The 20,125-nt window shown below is 34.5% G+C and overlaps 1 protein-coding gene and 1 long non-coding RNA gene across 4 annotated transcripts in view; one reads left to right on the top strand and one right to left on the bottom strand.

Moving 5' to 3' along the window:
- LOC127701140 (ranBP-type and C3HC4-type zinc finger-containing protein 1-like) overlaps window positions 1-20,125 on the bottom strand; it is a 494,271-nt gene that overhangs the window by 245,067 nt on the left and 229,079 nt on the right. The window lies entirely within an intron of this gene.
- The window catches only part of LOC127701213 (uncharacterized), a 51,735-nt gene continuing 35,632 nt past the window's right edge, over window positions 4,023-20,125 (top strand). The window contains exon 1 of the long non-coding RNA XR_007981877.1: window positions 4,023-4,155. This is a non-coding gene — a long non-coding RNA (uncharacterized LOC127701213). The remainder of the gene's footprint in view (window positions 4,156-20,125) is intronic.

Genomic DNA, 20,125 nt, shown 5'->3' with positions numbered 1-20,125 from the left:
TTTCAATATTTGAAATTTGAAAAAAAAATAATATTTGAAGAATAATTAATTCTTTTTATTTTCTGAAATCTGAAATGAGAAAAAATTGACCCCCCACAATTTCTTTTTACCCCCCCCCCCCCCTTTTCCCCCCAAAAAATTCTTTCCCACAAGATATGGTCATAATCTCAATTCAAATTACCAATGCAGTTTGCAACCATAATTACCCATTTAAATTTACCATAGTGCTAACTTAATCTATTTTATAATAGAATTTAAACAAGAGGCTGCCAGAGAGACAGCAAACCGGATTTTCCTGCAGAGGGCGAACCCTGAACAGTTGAGCAAGTATGGACACTAAATTTAAACTTAAAACAGCTCTGAATTTGGATTGTGATTGAATATTTGACACATCATAGGTTTGTGACACAAAATGAATGTAGTCAAAGATATATTTGAAATTGGACATTTTTAAAATACCTATTATGGTCCAATATCCAAAATCTAAGTACATATTAGAATCAGCATATCAAAGAACCCCAAGAATTCAATTTTTGATGAAATCAGACAAAAGTTTAATCTAGGACCCTTAGGACCTCAATGTAAACCAATTTGATAAAGGAGCCCACAATCCAAAATCTCTCAATACATGGTTAGATTCAGCATTTCAAAGAACCCCATAAATTCAATTTTTGTTGAATCAAACAAAGTTTAATTTTGGACCCTGATTTGGACCAACTTGAAAACTGGGCCTAAAAATCTAATATTTAAATAGAGTTTAGATTCAGCATTTGAAAGAACCCTATATATATATTTAATTTATGTTGAAATGAAACACAGGTTAATTTTATCCATAATATTTTCTGTGCAAATGGAAATAACTCAAACTGGATAAATAGTTCTCTAAAATAAGATATGATGCAATTTTTCAAATTATAATCAATAATATAGTAACAACAACCAGTGATGACTAAGTTCTCTTAAATTAGATATGATTTAACACTCAAACATTGTTAGAATCAGCATATCAAAGAACCAAAGAATTCAATTTTTGATGAAATTAAACAAAAGTTTAATTTAGGACCCTTTGGACCTCAATGTGGTATTATCTTAATAATAATGAAAAGCTCAACCGTTTACAAGTTCTTAAACAGGAGGGGTGGGGGTGACCCAAGGGGACTCACCTTATATTTCATTTGATTTGTTTTATTGTCCCATACAAGAATATATATGGTTTGGGGGTGGGGATCTTGACCATTTACAAGTTTTCAAAAAGAAGGGGGGTGGGGGTTACCCCAGGGGATTTTCCCTCAATTTCATTTGATTTGTTTTATTGTCCCATTCAAGAATATATATGGTTTAGGGGTGGGGATCTTGACTGTTTACAAGTTATCAAAAAGAAGGGGGTGGGGGTTACCCCCATGGACTTTCCCTATATTTCATTTGATTTGTTTTATTGTCCCATACAAGAATATATATGGTTTAGGGGTGGGGATCTCGACTGTTTACAAGTTCTCAAACAGGAGGGGGAGGGGTGACCCCAGGGGACTCGCCTTATATTTCATTTGATTTGTTTTATTGTCCCATACAAGAATATATATGGTTTCAGAGTGGGGATCTTGACTGTTTACAAGTTTTCAAAAAAAAGGCCGGTGGGGGTGACCCCCTGGACTTCCTCTATATTTCATTTGATTTGTTTTATTGTCCAATACAAGAATATATATGGTTTAAGGGTAAGGATCTCAACCGTTTACAAGTTCTCAAACAGGAGGGGGGGTGGGGGTGACCCAAGGGGACTCGCCTTATATTTCATTTGATTTGTTTTATTGTCCCATACAAGAAAATATATGGTTTCGGGGTGGGGATTTTGACCGTTAACAAGTTTTCAAAAAATAGGGGGGTGGAGGTTTCCCCTCAATTTCATTTGATTTGTTTAATTGTCCCATTAAAGAATATATATGGTTTAGGGGTGGGGATCTCGACCGTTTACAAGTTATCAAAAAGAAGGGGGTGGGGGTTACCCCCATGAACTTCTTCTATATTTCATTTAATTTGATTTATTGTCCCATACAAGAATATATATGGTTTAGGGGTGGGGATCTCAACCGTTTACAAGTTCTCAAACAGGATGGGGTGGGGTTGACCCCAGGGGACTCGCCTTATATTTCATTTGATTTGTTTTATTGTCCCATACAAGAAAATATATGGTTTCAGGGTGGGGATCTTGACCATTTACAAGTTTTCAAAAAGAAGGGGGTGGGGGTTACCCCCATGGACTTCCCCAATATTTCATTTGATTTGTTTTATTGGCCCATTCAAGAATATATATGGTTTAGGGGTGGGGATCTTGACCATTTACAAGTTTTCAAAAAGAAGGGGGGTGGGGTGACCCCCCTGACTTCCCCTATATTTCATTTGATTAGTGTTATTGTCCCATACAAGAATATATATGGTTTAGGGGTTGGGATCTCAACCATTTACAAGTTCCCAAACAGGATGGGGTGGGGGTGACCCCAGGGGACTCTCTTTTAATTCATTTGATTTGTTTTATTGTCCCATACAAGAAAATATATGGTTTCAGGGTGGGGATCTTGACCGTTTACAAGATAAAAGCACATTTTCAAATTGAAGGGGGTGGGGGTAAGAATATAAATGGTTTAGGGAGACTTAATTATCTACAAAATGTCTAATAATGAACAGTAAATTTCAAACTTCATTTATACAGTCCTACTAGTAAATTTCAAACTTTATATATACAGTCCTACAGATCTTATCAGGAAACAGAAATTTTTCAAATAAATCTGTCACTCCAATGATTATCATATGCTAAGATATAACCCAGATCTAATTAATAATTAAGTATGTAATAATCTTCAAAATGTCTAATAATATAGCTTATAATCATCACCACTTAGGAAATAGATAATTTTCAAATAAATCTGTCACTCCAATTTTTATTGTGAGATAAGACAAGTCATAAAATAATAACAAGAGATAAATATTTTAAAATTCCACTTTTGGATATTAAAAATGGATTCCATTTGTTTGATTGTAACATACAAGAACATAGGTATATGGTTTCTAGGGTGGGGATCTTGACCGTTTACAAGTTATCAAAAAGAAGGGGGGTGGTAGTTACCCCAATGGACTTCCCCTATATTTCATTTGATTTGTTTTATTGTCCCATAGAGAACGAAAACCAATTTTGGGACATACAGCATACCTACTTACAGACAGACAAGGGTAAAACTTAATGCCCCTCAACTACAGGCATAAATGTGTGGCAAACTGATTGCCAAACTGAAGGACAAACAGACAAACAGACAGAAAGACAGACAGACAGACAGACAGACACACACACAGCCTACCAAAAAAGTTTCAAACAATTTACCAATGATATTTCGCCAATAACTCAAATTTCTTTCCATGAACCAGTAACAAAACACCAAAATAATTCCCTAAAATTAGATATGACTTAACCACTCATAAATCTCTAAAATTAGATATGATTTTATATCTATCAATTAAACACATCACTTTTCAAAACAAATAACTCAAACTTATTTCCATAAACCAGTAAACAAGAGTGCACACGCTGAAATGTCTCGCCTTCTTTACTAATCATTGATATTATGTTGATAGTCCTAAATATAAAGCTTTCTTACAACTGTCACATAAACTTAACATTAACCAAGAAAACTAAACATTGACCAATGAACCATGAAAATGAGGTCAAGGTCAGATGAACCATGACAGACAGGCATGTACAGCTAACAGTTCTAACATACAACAAATATATTTGACCTATTGCTTATAGTTTAAGAAAAACAGACCAAAACACAAAAACTTAACACTGAGGAATGAACTGTGAAAATGAGGTCAAGGTGAAATAAAACCTGCCCAACTGCAGAAAGATCATAAAATATTTCCATACACCAAATATAGTTGACCTATTGCATATAGTATTAGAAAAAAAGACCAAAACTCAAAATCTTAACTTTGACCACTGAACCATGAAAATGAGATCAAGGTCAAATGACACCTGCCAGCTAGACATGTACACCTTACAATCATTCCATACACCAAATATAGTTGACCTATTGCTTAAAGTGTAAGAAAAACAGACCAAAACACAAAAACTTAACATAAGCAATGAACCTTGAAAATGAGGTCAAGGTCAAATATAACATGCCAGACTGACATGTACATCGTAAAATATTTCCATACACCAAATATAGTTGACCTACTGCATACAGTATTAGAAAAACAAACCAAAACACAAAAACTTAACATTGAGCAATGAACCGTGAAAATGAGGTCAAGGTCAAATAAAACTTGCCAGACTGACATAAACATGGTACAATATTTCCATACACCAAATACAGTTGACCTATTGCATACAGTATTAGAAAAACAGACCAAAACACAAAAACTAAGGTCAAGGTCAGATGACACCTGCCAGTTGGACATGTACACCTTACTATCATTACATACACCAAATATAGTAGACCTATTGCTTATAGTATCTCAGATATGGACTTGACCACGAAAACTTAACCTTGTTCACTGATCCATGAAATGAGGTCGAGGTCAAGTGAAAACTATCTGACGGGCATGAGGACCTTGCAAGGTACGTACATACCAAATATAGTTATCCTATTACTTATAATAAGAGAGAATTTAACATTCCAAAAAATCTGAACTTTTTTTTCAAGTAGTCACTGAACCATGAAAATGAGGTCAAGGACATTGGACATGTGACTAACGGAAACTTCGTAACATGAGGCATCTATATACAAAGTATGAAGCATCCAGGTCTCCCACCTTCTAAAATATAAAGCTTTTAAGAAGTTAGCTAACGCCGCCGCCGCCATAGCCACCGCCGCCTCCGGGTCACTATCCCTATGTCGAGCTTTCTGCGACAAAAGTCGCAGGCTCGACAAAAACCAGCAAAATATTTCTCTAAAATCAGATATGATGTTATATCTATTTCCATATTATAATCAAAGGAGTAGGTCCGGTAAGGGCCGATTTTGGCCTCAAACTTTCAAGTTTATCTGATGAAAAATTTTGGACACTTTTTAAACACTTAAGTGTCTACTTTATTAGATTCAATTAGTTTATGTGAAAGATTTGGACTGATTTAGTCATTATAGACGCTCAAATTCAAGCTTAAATATTAAAAATCTATCAAATATGCCATAATATGTCCTTTTTCAGATGGTTTTTATCAAAAATGAAAGTGGCCGCATCCGTGTTCATCCTCAATCTTTATATATGTTATGTATTATCATCAAATACAACTTACATTTAAATATTAAGAATGAACACAAATGCGGCCACTACCATTTAAGACAAAAACCGTTTAAAAATTCACTCAAATGCTCAAATTGTGAAGATTTCAGTAATTTTGCATGACTTAACGATGCTAGTACCTGATACATGTGCATTGTATTGTCAAAAACAGCCCATATTTATGTAACAGAAGTATTCTTCTTTCCAATAAATAGCTAAAAGTTAACATTTTAACAATTTTGTAAAACTGCTATATTTTGGGGCCAAAAAGGGGTCTTAGTGGACCTACTCCTTTAATTAATAGTTGCTAATATTGCTTCTTTCATGTGTCAAAAAATAATACAGATCTGCAACTTATCTATCAATGTCAAAAACTTTATCTCATAATAAAAATAGATTATTATCTAATTAAAAACAAGTTCAGATTCAGCACTTGAAAGAACCCTATATATATTTAATTTATGTTCAAATATAACACACACAAACTGATTACTCGACCATTTACAAGTTCTTAATCAGGAAGAAGGTGGGAATGACCCCAAGGAACTCACCTTTTATTTCATTTCATTTGTTTTATTGTAACATACAAGAATATATATGGTTTCGCAGTGGGGATCTTGACCGTTTACAAGTTTTCAAAAAAAAGGAGAGTAGGGGTTACCCCAGGGGACTTCCCCTAAATTTAATTTGCTTTATTTTATTGTCCCATACAAGAATATATATGGTTTAGGGGTGGGGATCTCAACCGTTTACAAGTTTTCAAAAAGAAGGGGGTAGTGTTTACCCCCATGGACTTCCCCTATATTTCATTTGATTTGATATATAGTCCCATACAAGAATATATATGGTTTCTGGGTGGGAATCTTGACATTTTACAAGTTATCAAAAAAAAGGGGGGTAGGGGTTACCCCAATGGACTTCCCCTATATTTCATTTGATTAGTTTTATTGTCCCATACAAGAATATATATGGTTTAGGGGTGGGGATCTCGACCGTTTACAAGTTCTTAAACAGAAAGAACGTGGGGATGACCCCAGGGGACTTGACTTTTATTTCATTTGATTTGTTTTATTGTAACATACAAGAATATATATTGTTTCAGAGTGGGGATCTTGACTGTTTACAAGTTTTTAAAAAAAAAAGGGGTGGGGGTTACCCCAGAGGACTTCCCCTAAATTTCAATTGATTTGTTTTATTGTCCCATACAAGAATATATATGGTTTAGGGGTGGGGATCTCAACCGTTTATAAGTTTTCAAAAAGAAGGGGGTGGGTATTTACCACCGTGGACTTCCGTTAAATTTCATTTGATTTGTTTTATTGTCCCATACAAGAATATATATGGTTTAAGGGTGGGGATCTCAACCGTTTACAAGTTTTCAAAATGAAGGGGTTGGGATTTACCCCCGTGGACTTCATCTATATTTCATTTGATTTGATATATTGTCCCATACAAGAATATATATGGTTTCTGGGTGGGAATCTTGACCGTTTACAAGCTATCAAAAAGAAGGGGGTGGGGGTTACTCCAATGGACTTCCCCTATATTACATTTGATTTGTTTTATTGTCCCATACAAGAATATATATGGTTTAGGGGTGAGGGATCTTAACCATTTACAAGTTCTTAAACAGGAAAAAGGTGGGGGTGACCTCAGGGGACTCGACTTTTATTTCATTTGATTTGTTTTATTGTAATATACAAGAAGAAAAATGGTTTCAGGGTGGGGATCTTGACTGTTTACAAATTTTCAAAATAAAATGCTCCGCTGGGCGCAGCTTGATACGACCGCAGAGGTCGAACCCTGAACAGTTGGGGCAAGAATGGACACAACATTCAAGCTTGATACAGCACTGAATTTGGATTGTGATTAAATATTTGACACAGCACAGGTTTCTGACACAGAATGAATGTGGTCTTAGAACTTAAGAATTTTTAATTTACCTTTTCAAACCATATCATTATTATTTGCTTTTATATATAAATCAGAAATAACCAATTTAAAATGGAAAATTTTAAAGAAAAAAAAATCCCCCCCCCCCCCCAATTTTTTGATCCCCCTTATGATTCATCACCCCCAAACTCAATCCCAGCCTTCCCTTTGTGGTATGGTACCTGCAGTACAATTTCAGAGAGATCCATACACTTGAACACAAGTTATTGTCTGGAAACTAGAAAAATGCTTGTTTTTTGGCCCCTTTTTGGCCCCAAATGTTAACTATTGTGTTTTCTATTATTTTGTTTATATTTTTTTCAGGTACATGTTACTTGGTGGGTTTTGTTTATAGATTAGTAAAGACATTAGATTAGACAATAGATTTTATTGAAGCCATAATTAATCAACTAACAGTGGTAGCAGAGCTAATAAAGATGGCAACAGCTACTAGTTACAAGAACCCACCAGGTTTGACCAAAGATAAGGGTTATCAACAATGGAAAAATGAGGTAAAAATGTGGCAACTCGTGACTGATCTGGACAAGAAGAAGAGAGGTTTGGCTTTAGCTTTGTTGTTACAAGGAAAACCAAGGGAAGTAGCCCTAGAAGTAGATCCCAGTGATTTAAATGTTGATGAAGGAGTAGATAAGCTAATAACTGAGTTGGACAAGCTTTTTGAGAAGGATTAAATAGATCAGGCTTATGCTGCTTATACTGTATTTGATCAGTTCCACAGAGGAGAGGATGTAAGCATGTCTGATTATATCATTGAATTTGAGCAGAGATATAATAAATGTAAGAAATATGATATGGGACTTCCAGACGCAATTCTAGCTTTTAAACTTCTGGACAATGCTGGATTAAGTCAAAGTTATCGTCAGCTGGCACTAACTGCATGTTCTGACCTTAAATTCGACACAATGAAATCTGCTTTGAATAGGATATTTGCATCAAAATCTCAAAATATTCCTGGAGAACGAGACTCTGTTGTAACTGTTAAGGAAGAATCAGCTTTTGTCAGTGATGGCTATTATCAGAGAGACCGAAGTTCAAGAAGAAATTTTCCTCGTAATCGAGCTGATAGATCTACCAACTTTAGTAGACTTAAGACTAAAATGAATCCAGTCTTTAATGGTAATGTCTCAAGATGTAAAATATGTGATTCCAAATTTCATTGGGTCAAGGATTGTCCTCACAAGCAGCTTGATGTAAATTTAACAGAACATGAGAGTGATGAATTAAATGAAACTGTAAATATAACATTATTTATCTCAGCACAGGAATTTAAGCCTCTAACGGTGTTTGTCGCAGAAGCCTACAATGCCGCAGTTATTGATACTGCATGTTCTAAGACAGTATGTGGTTCTAAATGGTTGTATGAATTTGTAGAATCACTTGATCCAGGGCTTGATCAAATTACTTGTTTTGAAAGTCATGTACCATTCAAGTTTGGTGATGGACAAACAGTATACTCATATCAGAAAGTGAAAATCCCAGCACTTATTGGGTCAGTTAAGTGCTCAATTGAAACAGAAGTAGTGGATTGTGAAATACCGTTATTGTTACGTAAAACCTCTCTGAAGCGAGCAAGCACTATCCTTGATCTCAGCAATGACAAGGTTACCATGTTTGGACAGTTAGTGGATGTGAACCTAACTTCAAGTGGTCATTACTGTATCAACATTAAAGACAAGCAATATACAAACAGAAACAAAAATGAGAGTGAGGAGGTTTTGTGCATTGATACAAAATTATTTTTTAAGAAGAAAAGGGAGATTCTATTGAAGTTGCACAAGCAGTTTGGACATGCATCATCAGATAAACTTTTATCCCTTGTTCAAAGTGCTGGTTCTGTTGATTCTGAAACAAAGACAATTCTTCAAGATATCTGCTCAAAGTGTTTAATTTGCCACAAGTTCAAACATCCAAAAGCCAAACCAGTGGTTGCCTTTTCACATGCAAATGATTTCAATCAAATTGTGGCAATGGACCTTCATGAAATTGACCATAACTTTTATTATCTACATATTATTGACTTATTCATCAGATTGAGTGCAGCTGCTATCATCAGAAGAAAGGATTCTAAAGTTATTGTAGACAAGTTCATGCAGATATGGGTTGGTGTTTATACAGATAATGGAGGAGAATTTAATTCACAGATATTTAGAGACATGGCAGAAAATTTGAATATGTCAGTAAAAACAACAGCAGGATACAGTCCATGGTCCAATGGAGTAGTTGAAAGACACAATGCAACTCTAACAGAAACCATCAATAAAATGAGAGAGAGCTCTAATCTTTCATGGGAGACTGCCGTCAGTTGGGCAGTTCATGCTAAGAACAGTTTGTTGAACGTGTATGGCTACAGTCCATATCAAATAGTTTTTGGAAGGAACCCAAACCAGGGCTTCCAAAACGGTCATATATTCCGGACTTGACCCAAACTTTCATAAAAAGTCCGGCTGCTCTCAGCCTCAAACGGTCAAATAGAATGGGTCCCAAACATGCCATCATCTATAGTTAACAAGCCTCCTGCATTAGAAGGTACAACCATTAGTAACGTTATGGGAAAACATCTAGTTGGCTTACATGAAGCTAGAAAAGCATTTATTGTGGCAGAATCCTCTGAGAAAGTTAGAAGGGCACTACGTAAGCAAATCCGGCCTTCAGGAGAAAAATTCAAAAATGGTGACAAAGTTTTCTTCCTTCGAGACTATCAGTGGAAAGGACCTGGCTGGGTAATAGGTCAAGATAATGTAGTTGTTTTTGTAAGATATGGAGGTACATATGTGCGCGTACATGAAAGTAGAATAAAAAGAGACATTGATGTTGAAAGAAAACAAAAGATTACTCATAAGCATACAGCAAAGTCAACTCATGTGCGTAAGTCGCAAGCTACAACCTATAACAACAACAACACTGAACCAGATCATGACCTAGTATACTATGAGAGTGATGATGAAGAGCCTCTTCACAATGATACTGACAATGATGAAAACCAAGAAAATGTTGAAGGATCTGCAGACGAGAGTGCTGCTGATAGTGCTGATCAAGATGATAGTCATGCTGGTAGCCAGAATGGTAGTTTGAATGGTGAAGATAGTCCTGAATCTGATGAGAGAGACAGCCTTGATTTGGATCAGGCAGAGAATGATATACATGAGGAAAGTATGGAACATAATGCTGAGTCACAGGCAAATGATTGTATGAAATTAAAGAAGGATCAGATGGTGAATTTTAAAATTACTGGTGAAAATGACACAAGAGAAGCAATAATTTTAGGCAGGGCAGGAAAGGCTACAACTGATAAGAAGAGCTGGTACAATATAGAATACAATCAGCCAGAAAATATTAGGGGTGAACAGATTTCAATTGATCTAAGAACAGTCAATGATTTAAAAGTTGTAAACCAGTCAGATGAAGAGAATGAAGATGTACTTTTAAGTGATATTGATTTTACCGAGGCTAAAGAGGCAGAACTGGATAACTGGAGAAAGCACAATGTGTATGAAGAAGTTAAAGACAATGGTCAAAACTGTATCTCCACAAGGTGGGTTTATACTATGAAAGAATTGGAAAACGAATTTCATAGAAAAGCTAGATTGGTAGCAAAAGGTTTTGAAGAAGACAGCCTTGATGAGATACCAAAGAATTCTCCAACATGTGAAAAGCAGTCTCTACGACTGATTTTATCAATTATTGCTAATAAAAGATGGTCAATTAATTCAGTGGATATTAAAACTGCTTTCCTGCAAGGAGAGAAAATGCAAAGAGAAGTCTACTTGAGACGTAAAGAAGCTAAAGCAAATGGTAAAGTCTGGCGCCTAAACAAATGTGTATATGGTCTTGCTGATGCATCCTTAAAGTGGTACGAAAAAGTTAAAACAACATTGCTAGATTGTGGAGGAACAGTGTCAAAGATTGATTCAGCAGTATTTTATTGGTATAATGAAAAAGGTTTGACTGGTGTCCTAGCAGTTCATGTAGATGACTTTCTTTGGGCAGGATCCAGTTCCTTTGAGGAAAGTGTTGTATCCAGAATTAGGGATATGTTCAAGGCAGGGAAAGAATCCTGTGAGTCTTTCAAATATTGGGTCTTGATCTCAGCCAAGAAAATGAAACTATTGTTCTCAGCCAGAAAGACTATGTCAAAATGTTGAAGACTGTTTTAATAGATAAAGACAGAGTTAAAACGTCTCCTCTTTCATCATCAGAGCAGACTCTATTGAGGTCAAAAATTGGACAATTATGATGGTTAGCAAGACAAACATGTCCAGACATTGCATTTGATGTTGCTGCAATTTCATCAAAAATTAAGACTAGCACTATTGAAGATCTAAAGAAAGTCAATAAGATAATAAGGAAGGTGCAAAATGATCCTGTTTCACTGCAATTCCAGAATCTTGGACATAATGTGAAATTTATGTTGTTCAGTGATGCTTCATTTGGAAATCTTCCAGATGGTGGAAGCCAAGGTGGTTATGTTGTCTTTTTGATGGGCGATGATGGTAAAGTGAATCCCATCACTTGGCAGTCTAAGAAATTGAGAAGGGTTGTTCGTAGTACTTTGGCAAGTGAAGCCTTGTCCTTAGCTGATGGTGTGGATTGTGTAATATCTTTAGCAGCTCTGTTTAAGGAATTAATGCATAATGAGCATGAATTGAAGCATACTCCAGTAACTTGTTTTGTTGACAACAAAGACCTTTATCATGCAATATACTCTGATAAACCTGTTGGAGAGAAGAGATTGAGGGTGGAGATCAATGCAATAAAGCAATTGCTTCAAGATGGAGAGCTTAAAGAAATTAAATGGATTCAGACTAATGAACAAATCGCCAATGTTCTTACAAAGCATGGTGCTTCTGGACAAGACATCTTACGTTGTTTTGAAAAAGGACTTTTGAATTCAAGCCTTTTGTAATTGGTGTAACTGATAATAAAAAAAAAAAAGGAGAAGAAAGATCAGATAAATACTACTTGATATTATGACATTTCAATTGCCTTTATTTTTCGTTATTATTTGGACATTAACATTTCTAATGAAAAGAGAAAAGGATTAGATTGTTAACTATTGTGTTTTCAATTATTTTGTTTATATTATTTTCAGGTACATGTTACTTGGTGGGTTTTGTTTATAGATTAGTAAAGACATTAGATTAGACAATAGATTTTATATTGAAGCCATAATTAATCAACTAACACCAAATTCCTAAACGTTTAGGGCAATTACCCCCAAACTCAAACCCAGCTTTCCCTTTGTGATATGGAACCTTTCATTACAATTTCATAAAGATCCATACACTTACACACAAGTTATTGTCCTGAAACTAGAAAAATTTGTTTTTTGCCCCTTTTTTGGCCCCTAATTCCTAAAATTTTGAAGCAATTACCCCCAAAATCAATCCCAGCCTTCCCTTTGTGGTATGGTACCTTGTAGTACAATTTCAGAGAGATCCATACACTTGAACACAAGTTATTGTCTGGAAACTAGAAAAATGCTTATTTTTGGCCCCTTTTCGGCCCCTTATTCCTAAACGTTTTGGGCAATTACCCCCAAACTCAATTCCAGTTTTCCTTTTGTGATATAGAACCTTGTAGTACAATTTCAGAAAGATCCATACACTTACACACAAGTTACTGTCATGAAACTAGAAAAATGCTTGTTTTCGGCCCCTTTTTTGGCCCCTAATTCTTATATTTTGAAGCAATTACCCCCAAAATCAATCCCAGCATTCCCTGTGTGATATGGAACCTTGTGGTACAATGTCAGAGAGATCCATACACTAACACACAAGTTATGTCTGGAAGTTACAAAAATGCTTATTTTTGGCCCCTAATTCCTTAACTGTTGGTACCATAACTCCCAAAATCAATTCCAACCTTCCTTTTGTGGTATTGAACCTTTTGGTAAAATGTCATAGAGATCCATTCACTTAAACTAAAGTTAGAGTGCGAAAACCGATGTGTCTTCGGACAACGACGACGCCAACATTATACCAATATACGACCGCAAAAATTGTTTGCGGTCGTATAAAAAAGGGGGTGGGGGTTACCCCAGGGGACATCCCCTAAATTTCATTTTATTTGTTTTATTGTCCCAAAAAAGATTATATATGGTTTAGGGGTGGGGATCTCAACCGTTTACAAGTTTTCAAAAAGAAGGGGGTGGGGTTTACCCTCGTGGACTTCCCCTAAATTTTATTTGATTTGTTTTATTGTCAAATACAAGAATAAATATGATTTAGGGGTGGGGATCTCAACAGTTTACAATTTCTCAAACAGAAGGGGGTGGGGGGTTACCACAATGGACTTCCCCTATATTTCGTTTGATTTCTTTTACTGTCCAATACAAAAATATATATGGTTTAGGGGTGGGGATCTCGACCGTTTACAAGTTCTCAAACAGACACACCTTTTATTTCATTTGATTTGTAACATACAAGAATATATATGGTTTTAGGGTGTGGAGCTTGCACATTTACAAGTTTTCCAAAAAAAGGAGGGTAGCTGTGAACCCGAGGACTATCCCAATATTTCATTTGATTTGTTTTATTGTCCCATACAAGAATATATATGGTTTAGGAGTAGGGATCTCAACCGTTTACAAGATAAAAGCACATTATCAAATTGAAGGGGGGTAGGGGTAAGAATATATATGATTAACGGACACTTAATTATCTACAAAATGTCTAATAATGAACAGTAAATTCCAAACTTCATTTATACAGTAATACTAGTAAGTTTCAAACTGTATATATACAGTCCTACAGATCTTATCAGAAAACAGAAAATCTTCAAATAAATCTGTCACTCCAATGATTATCATATGCTAAAATATTTCCAAGATCTAATTAATAATGAAAATAAATCATTATCATATGCTGAAATATTTATAATATCTAATTGAACAGAACTATGGTTGTTTAACATAGTACTCTTAACATAATTAATAATGTAATAATCTTCAAAATGTCTAATGATATAGCTTATAATCATTACCACTTAGGAAATAGATAATTTTCAAATAAATCTGTCACTCCAATTTTTATTCTGAGATAAGACAAATCATAACAAGATAACAACAGTAAAATATTTTAAAATTCTACTTTTGGATATTAAAAATGGTGATAACTCACAAAAGAGATATACTAAAATCTTGAAAATTAAAAGAGACCTTCATTTAAGTCCCAGGAAACAACATATTTAAATTTGAAAAAAAATTGTTAAAGCGTTTTCATGTTATTGTGCTGACACTGTTTGGCAGCCGCCAGAATCGCCCAGCCGCCCGCCGTATATCACCATTTTAATAACTGATATTTCCTTCAAAAATCCGGTTAATAAAATATGGTGTCAAATCTTTCATATGGATTTTTTTGTAAAAAAAAAAGATGCAACATTTGCAGATATTTTAACTGGTCTTCCTTTATAAATATGCATTTCTTTAAACATAATTTAAAAGCAGTGTAAGGGAAGTAATCAAAACGTTGTATTTGGATTACCTCCCTTACACTGTTTTAAATTGTCTTAATTGTTCATTAACCATTACTTTATACATAATTTAACAGCAGTGTAAGGGAGGTAATTCAAATGATGTATTTGATTTATCTCCCTTACACTGCTTTAAATTATGTTTCGTACTGAAGTATTTGTCCATTAACCAGGACAACCTTGTTTTTCCCCCTTTTTTGCCCCTAATTCCTAAACGGTTTGAGCCATAACCCCCCAAAGCAAATCCTAACCATCCCTTTGTGGTATGGAAACTTGTGGTATAATTTCAGAGAGATCCATACACCGTTCCACAAATATTGTCTGGAAACTAGAAAATGCTTATTTTTGGCCCCTAATTCCTTAACTATTGGTACAATAACCTCCAAAATCAATCCCAACCTTCCTTATGTGGTATTTAACCTTATGGTAAAATTTCATAGAGATCCATTCACTTAAACTAAAGTTATAGTGCGAAAACCAATGTGTCTTCGGACGACGCCGACGCCGACGAGGAAGACGCCAACGTCATACCAATATACAACCGCAAAATATTTTTGCAGTTGTATAAAAAGAATTTTTAAAAAAACCAGTTTTCAGCGATTTTTCAACAAAAAAGCCAAAATTACAATTTTCGGAACAAAATTGATGTTTATCTTTCTTTAAACCATAGAAGACTGACTGCAAATTTTACGAGACACATGTTCAAAATTTATGTCAGATTAGAAAACAAATTAATTTTTCCAGTTTTCAGCGATTTTTCAACAAAAAGCCAATATTTACCCTAAATTTACAATTTTCCCATGGTCTGACACTTGCCGATTTTTGATATGTGAAAGATATGGGGTAATACCGCCTTGTAAGCATAAATTAGTTTCTGTTGCAATTACTTTGAGGTTAGGCCAATTTTGAGCTAGAATGACTGGACTATATGTCTAAAACAGAATCTATTATATTTTCCCAAATTATAAGAAAGTCCTTACATCACTAAAACTAATCCATAAATGAAATTCCTTAAAAAGGAAGTCATGCATTAATTACAAACATTGCACTGACAATGAAACTAATTCTTAAATACAACCAATCAAGAGATCATTTGAGCCTTGAGCACTTTACAATATTCTAAGTTTGTAAGAGAATGATAATCCCTTCTTTCTTCATGATAAGTACTCGCTTACGCTCGTACTTAATCATGCAGAAAGGGATTATCATTCTCTTACATATACACATTTTATCATTTACTTTCACTTTAATTCATAGTATCTGAGAAATAGATCTAATCATTAAAACTTAATGTTGAACAATGATCAATGATATGAGGTCAAAGTCAAATGAACCCTTTCTGATGGACTTGCATCTTAGTATATGTAAGAGAATGATAATCCCTTTCTTCGTGAATAAGTACGAGCGTTAGCGAGTACTTATCATGAAGTAAGGGATTATCATTCTCTTACAAACTTAGAATATTGTAAAGTGCTCAAGGCTCAAATGATCTATTCAAGAATTAGTTTCATTGTCAGTGCAATGTTTATAATTGATGCATGACTTCCTTTTTCGGCATGTCATTTATGGATTAGTTTTAGTGATGTAAGGACTTTCTTATCATTTGGGAAATATATTTTTTTTTTAAAATGCGTTACAGATATTAGGTGACACAACAGTAGAAAGAAAAGGTAGGAATTGTATGTTTCCTGATTGTGAGTATGAATGTAAATCATGTAATATTTTAGTGAGGAATTATCCTTTTTTATTTACAGTTTAAATCAATTAATACATTTGAGTTACAACTAAACTTTATTTCACAGCCAGTAATTTGGTCCGGCTTTTTACATCAAATACTGTTTCATTATGTCAGGGAAATGTTCAAAAATAACGCCCTGAAAAGTTTTTAATATGTTCATAATTAAATTCCTGTTTGGTTTTTTTTATCGGAATACATGTATTGGAAATAACTATTCTCCCCAACCGCTGATCAAGTAATCAAAGTTTTGGAAAGCTAAAGATTTAAGTTATTTTTTATCTGAAAGATTTTTTCTTTTTTTTTTGCATTGCTTTGGTATTGTTTAATTTTATATATATATATAGTAATTTGAAGTTATTAATATTTTCATAATAACATTCACGGTACCAGTTTTACTGCACCAGTAAACTTCAACTTATTTTGAGATTTTTGTTTGTTTCACAACTCAACTTTTAGTCAGTTTCAATCACTGTGTGATAAATCCTTTCAATCTGATAAATGTGGTTCGGGGCAGTTGTAACTCATTTATATTAACTCTTTGTTTTGAACTGTAAATGACAAATAATAGGATAATCCCTTACTAAGAACATGATTTACATTCATTCTTCACAATTAAGAGGCATCCAATCCTACAATTTCATTGGTCGAGAGTACTTTGCTATATTCTAATTTCAAATATAGTTGACATAAATATCATTGTATATGAGAAACAGACCTTAACATGAAAGCTTAATGTTGAGCAATGATCAATGAAATGAGGTCAAGGTCAGATGAAACATCTGATAGACATGTGCATCATTTAGTACATCAAATATATTTGACAATTTTGACCTATTGCTTACAGTATCTGAGAAACTGAATTAATCATGAAAATTTAAAGTTGATCACTTAATATTATTATTTTTTGTAATAACATGTCTTATATACTTATATGAGTTATTTCCTTTTAGAACGATAGGTCTTTCTTTTGAAGAAAGAACTCCCTCCAATAACTTACCTGGCTGTTCCACTATGGAAAATGAGAATGTTTGGTAATTCGATAGAGTAAAAGGTATATAGATAAATGTAAAAAATCACTTACTTGCACAAAGAGATCTCAAAATTGAAATGTACATGTAATGGGAAAAACTGACATCCATAGGTCATTGTACGAATTCCAATAAGGTATGATGTAATAATCCTACACATGAATATGATAAAATTTGGATTGTTTTAAAAGTGTTATGAAAAGTTTTGCATTATTAAATTTATCACATATAATGTACCTTTATTGTAGGGATAAATTAACCAAACTTCACATTATTTGTTTTGAAAATTAAACTGTGTGTTAATGAAGTGCTCTGGAAATATTCCAAATGAATGGAGGAAAGGATTGTTTCTGCCTTAAACCTTTAAAGAGCATCAAGATGGAAAATTGTACAGTAAAATCCCAATTGACAACAACCCATGATCACTATTAAATAAATAAAATGTTTGAACAAACTGTTGTTTGCAAAAAAACTTAGCATTTTGATCAGAGTAAACAATGACCTTACAAAGGTCATTATTTCATGCCTTGAAGCACACTCATTGAAACCTGGTGTCATCCCGGGTATAATATTCTATCCAGATTCTAAATTTTTGAAGAAAAAATTGTATTGCCAGACAAATGAAGAAAATAATTATTCAGAATAATTCGTTTAAAATATAATCGGCATTTCCGCAGTAAAAGTGAGAAAAAAATTGGTGTATACCCCTTTTATATAGTTGATATAATAAATTACTTACCAAGTGACTTATATTTTTTCATACATGGTTCATGTAGGGTTATTTTTTCTTGCTTCATGCAATTACAGTATCATTTTTAATGTAACTGGTCAGTGATTACTTATTATCAACAATTATATAAATATCTTGATTAGGGAGTTTAATTTCACCTATATAATGAGCCTTTGGGCCTGGTTTAACCTAAACACATTAGAAAAGAATATCCTACTTTAATGTGATCACTAAAATGGCACACAATTTCCTTCCAAACTTTGCCAAAAATAATATATTTTGACAATATATACAGTAAATTTAGAAATTATTGCGAGATTTTTATTAATGCTAATAATGCGATAAGTATTGAAACTAGAGGCTCTCAAGAGCCTGTGTCGCTCACCTGATTCTACTTTGGTTTTGGAAATCATGTAAAAATAGATTAAAATCATAACAGATACCCTAATAATGAGTGAGGCCAAATTTGGTTTAATATTGGTCCTGTAATTTAATAAAAAATCCTGGTGGCCATCTTGAACAGTAAATCGGCAACAAAGTAGCAACACTTAATCAGCACCTCATAAGAAACATTTATGCCATGTTTTGGTTTCATTCCATTCAGTGCACCTCTAGAAGAAGCATTTGTATGTATTTCCCATAGGGTCTTATGTTAAAGGAAGTCCCCCCATTGGCGGCCATCATGGATGAAGGATCAGCTTCAAAGTAACAAAACTTAGTCAGCACCTCATAAGGAACATTCATGCCATGTTTGGTTTCAATCCATTCAGTATGTGGTTCTCTAAAAGAAGACATTTGTATGTATCATCCATAGGGTCCTTTGTTAAACATTGTCCCCATCTGGCAGCCATCATGGATGAAGGATCAGCTTCAAAGTAACAACACTTGGTCAGCACCTCAAAAGGAACATGCATGCCATGTTTGGTTTCATTCCATTCAATGGTTCTCTAAAAGAAAACATTTGTACGTATTTCTCGTAGGGTCCTATGTTTAACTAATTCCTCCGCTGGCGGCCATCTTAGATTATGGATCGGCTTCATAGTAACAACACTTGGTCAGCACCTCATAAGGAACATTCATGCCATGTTTGGTTTCATTGCATTCAGTGGTTCTCTAAAAGAAGACATTTGTATGTATTTCCCATAGGGTCCTATATTAAACTAAGTCCCCCGCTGGCTGCCATCTTGGATGATGGATCAGCTTCAAAGTAACAACACTTGGTCAGCACCTCATAAGGAACATTCATGCCATGTTTGGTTTCATTGCATTCAGTGGTTCTCTAAAAGAAGACATTTGTATGTATTTCCTATAGGGTCCTATGTTAAACTAAGTCCCCCGCTGGCTGCCATCTTGGATGATGGATCAGCTTCAAAGTAACAACACTTGGTCAGCACCTCATAAGGAACATTCATGCCATGTTTGGTTTCATTGCATTCAGTGGTTCTCTAAAAGAAGACATTTGTATGTATTTCCCATAGGGTCCTATGTTAAACTAAGTCCCTCTCTGGCGGCCATCTTGGATGATGGATCGGCTTCAAAGTAACAACACTTAGTCAAGACCTCATAAGGAACATTCATGCCATGTTTGGTTTCATTCCATTCAGTGGTTCTCTAAAAGAAGACATTTGTATGTATTTCCCATAGGGTCCCATGTTAAACTAAGTCCCCCGCTGGCATCCATTTTGGACTATGGATTGGCTTCAAAGTAACAACACTCGGTCAGCACCTCATAAAGAACATTCATACCATGTTTGGTTTCATTCCATTCAGTGGTTCTCTAAAAGAAGACATTTGTATGTATTTCCCATAGGGTCCTATGTTAAACTAAGTCCCCCGCTGGCAGCCATCTTGGATTATGGATCGGCTTCAAAGTAACAACACTCGGTCAGCACCTCATAAGAAACATTCATGCCATGTTTGGTTTCATTCCAT

Source organism: Mytilus californianus, unplaced genomic scaffold, assembly GCF_021869535.1.
Source record: "Mytilus californianus isolate M0D057914Y unplaced genomic scaffold, xbMytCali1.0.p SCAF_5, whole genome shotgun sequence".
NCBI lineage: Eukaryota > Metazoa > Mollusca > Bivalvia > Mytilida > Mytilidae > Mytilus > Mytilus californianus.
Note: the sequence above shows the minus strand (reverse complement) of the source record. Positions and strands in the feature narration are given on the sequence as shown.